We start from the raw sequence: 3,705 nt of genomic DNA, 5'->3' as shown, positions 1-3,705 counted from the left end.
CCGGAGCGCGCCCGGAGTAATGCCGAGTGCTCTTGAAACACAAAAGGCGACGATCACGCGCTACCTAGGTTAGCGAGCACGAGTCGAGGTGTTCTTTCGCGCGAGCGCAACATCACGTTCAGGATCAAATGTGCGCATCTATTTCCTCCATGAGGTGCGGTGGTTTGTCTCGCTTCGTGAGTGAGACGAGAGTATCCGTGATGTAGGCACGTGTGAATAGTTAGAGACACGCGTTGGAGAACTCCCGACGCTTTCTGCTTTCGAATTTATCTGGACCCTTTGAGAGGCCGGTCGAGTTGGCTGTTTCCACCGGTCCCTTCAAAATTTCTCATGAATTTCCCGCGACTCAAACCACGTCCCGGCTCGGGAAAATACTCTCTTTCCCGTTATCCCGGCCTCTCGTCATCGATCCGATCTTCCTCCTGGAGTCAAAAGTGTAGAAATGGCCGCGCGTGCCCATTCGTATTCACGGTTACGTCCCCGACGGCAGTTCTCATAAGTTTTACCTCCGACTTCTCCGTATTCAATTTGCGTGCCGCACTGTGGCAAGGTGGTCCTTTCTCATTTTTCCCCTATACCTTCGCGAGCAACCGTTCGACGCCACCGTGAGTCGCAACTTGGATAATCGCGTGTTCGTTTTTCCGTGAGCTGCACGTCGCCCTTCATTTATTGCAACGAAGGGGCCGCGGATGAGGAGTCCGAAACGGTTTCCCTGTGTCGATCCTGGCAGCACGCTGGAGAGTCAGGTCACGCGGGTTCGTGGATTCGTTGTATCCCGGAAACGGTTCCAGAAGCATTTTTACTATCGCCGACCGATAATCTGTGAAAAATCACGGATATCCGCAACGCGCATCGACACATCGATCTTCGCTTTCGCGTCCACGTGCGTTAAGGTATACATTACCTGCGCGAGGTACAATAGCACCATCCGGGGCTTTTGTGCGAGAATCCAAGTCCGTCCTTCTCTCCTCCTTTGCGTTCCTTCCTCCTCCGCTACGCTAGTGGGGAAGAAGCGTCGCTTGTAATGGATGTAAAACGTATGCAGCTTGGTCCATTCTTTATCTTATACGTTACCGTACACTCGCGTACACTTACCCACCACACACGTAACTGCAGGGATGCCCCCAAGTAAGCGTGCATTCGTAGCAATATACTTCGCTCGTGGAAATGGAAATGGAATCGTTTCTGCCTTTCGCGTACTGCCTGCCCGGACTCGTATCGTGTTTCGACGGTGTAAATGGGCCGGTAGGCAAATTTATATGGCCACGCTATGTACACAGCACACGGTATACCTTGTGGAGGGACCTTTGGCGTTGATAGTATTGTCACACCGTACTTTCTTGCGACCGCATATTCCGGCTTCCCGTCTGTCCGCCATGCGTAATTTTTACTCGGGTTATTACATTTCCCTGAGCGCATAACGTTGTAGTAACCAACGCGTCGCTTACAAAAAAGACTGTAATCAAGGAACGATATTTCGAGCTTACCTGTCAGGCCGCAGCGTCATTTTAAATCATTCAAAATAGTACGAGTAGATCTTAAATATTCAAGTATTGTGGCGAACAGCGCGTATCATGGTCTGCAATACGTGAAATAAACAAATTAAATATTTAACTGTTCTGTGTGGCGTGTCCTTTTAACGTTTTGAAAGTCGCGCGAAAAAAAGTCACGTGGGCTGTGACGTAATCGTCGGCTATTTTTATTTCGGATGCAGGAACATGACGAATACGGAAGATATAGGCGTTTTTGGTTTGCTGATTATGAATGTGAAGTCAAATGTGTAAAATTATTTGCATAAATAATAAAATGTTTAAACAAAACATGTAAAAAGTTAAAAAAAATTATTTATACAAATAATTTTTCGGTTTGGCTATTTTTGACTGATTTAGCACAGATTTGAAATATTTGGTTGGAATCTCGGCTAAAGAAATTTAGAATAGTTCGTGTCTCAGCTATACCGATTTTGTTAAAATTATTTAACTATATCTTGCATTCAATTTTATTTCTTATGCATTTTTGTTGAACTTGTTGATGATAGGAGTGAGAACATTAAAAAGCTATAAACTACCCGTGAAACTCAAAGTGGGTCAAAATGAAAAAATATGACCTAAATATTTTTTGTACTTTTACATTTGTGCCAAATTAGAAAGAAATCGGAGTGTAACTTTTGAGTAGGTTTATTTGTAAACGCGAAGCAGAACGGTAACAGATAATGTGATGCATTATTTTCGCGATTATTTCGGCTTGATTAAAATCACCGCGAGACAAATAATGACATTTCGGGTGCGCACTGCGTTGCACTGAGATCGTCGTGAGCCATACGATGTCTAAAAATTCAAGAGATAATTACACCTTTCTGTTTCTGTTAGATTTTGGAGAAAGACATATTAGAGATTTAATATTTTCAAAATATAAGAACCGAGCAAGATATCGTTAAATTTAGGATATTATTAATTTTAGTGTTTGTTTTGAAGTTCGTGAAAGTTAAATTTAGAAGATTATATATATATATGTTTTGTGAAGTTTTATGAAATTAAAGACAAAAATAGTCGACATATCGATTTCTAATAATCTCTCTCACACTGAGAGGAACGTAAATAAATTTTATTCTTACATGAAATTGAAATTTGTTGCAATTCTCGGATTGAAATTCTAGTTCGTAATTTTTGATATGTATATGTAATTAAGGTTAATCTGGTAAGACCAGATTTCCCAACCTTGAATTCGGGACAAATCATAAATGTGTGAAGCGGGGGCAGGGGGATAAAAAGATCCGAAAAATATTTGACAATCATTGAAAATGATGACAAATCGGTGTCCCAAATAGCACTTGAAAAAATTCGACACAAAGGTTGAAAAATCGGGATGTCTAGTCACCTTAGCTATATGTGTCGAGAAGGGAGGAGATTATTCCGTAATAATGTATTTATGATATGTTTTGACGACGTCGTTGTTTTCGGGACTGTAATACTTATTTCCACAGGAGACTCACAGACCACGAGCGAAAGACGTGTGGAATACGGAGCGTTGTATCCATAGCAGTTATAAAAAGATCGCAGACGCGCGCGCTGTCAGTCACGTACACCAAAAGTTAATTAGCGCGCCGAAAGTGTCAAAAGTGCATGAATGTAAACGCGCCAGTGATGTGAACGAGGTCGCGCTTGTACAACGACGCGATCTGTACGGCACGCCGCGGCGGATGCCTTAATCATTTGCTCGAGCTACTAACCAATCGCGTTCGTTTCGCACTATGAGGTTGTCATCTTAGTTATTCAATCTAGATATTGGTAATGTGTCACGCGCAATGCTCGATCTTTTCGCGCCAAGCAGCAGCCATGGGCACACACATCGATCCACATCGCTCCGCATTTCTCGCGTCTTTTATTCGTCGAAAGTGAGTCTCGCGCATTATAAGTCTCGGGAGTGTCGAGAATAGCGACGTGCGATCGCCGAGGCGTATCGTGAAGACGTCATTTGTAAGTAATCTTCTCGTATCTCCTCGCGATATATGCGGCCGGTGCTTGTCGCGACGTGTCGCGCCGACGTCTCTTATATTTGCTAATAACATCCACTCGCTCAAGTAGCAATAGAATCGGGCGATCGTCGGATTTATTGAACGAGAATTAGAAGTGCGATGATAATCAGAGAGAGAGAGAGAGAGAGAGAGAGAGAGAGAGAGAGAGAGAGAGAGAGAGAGAGAGAGAG

At 43.5% G+C, this 3,705-nt stretch overlaps 1 long non-coding RNA gene across 1 annotated transcript; it reads right to left on the bottom strand.

Annotated features, from left to right (window-relative positions):
- Window positions 1-1,205: 1,205 nt before the first annotated feature.
- LOC116847938 lies at window positions 1,206-2,443 on the bottom strand. The gene is made up of 3 exons (XR_004378855.1): window positions 2,351-2,443; window positions 1,488-1,579; window positions 1,206-1,367 (listed from the first exon to the last, which is right to left on the bottom strand). It is a non-coding gene; the product is annotated as an uncharacterized LOC116847938 (long non-coding RNA).
- Between the last annotated feature and the right edge of the window lie 1,262 nt (window positions 2,444-3,705).

This window comes from Odontomachus brunneus, unplaced genomic scaffold (genome assembly GCF_010583005.1).
Source record: "Odontomachus brunneus isolate Ranch 3 - 2012 unplaced genomic scaffold, Obru_v1 Obru_scaffold_085, whole genome shotgun sequence".
Lineage (NCBI taxonomy): Eukaryota > Metazoa > Arthropoda > Insecta > Hymenoptera > Formicidae > Odontomachus > Odontomachus brunneus.
This window is presented reverse-complemented; position numbering and strand designations above follow the sequence as displayed.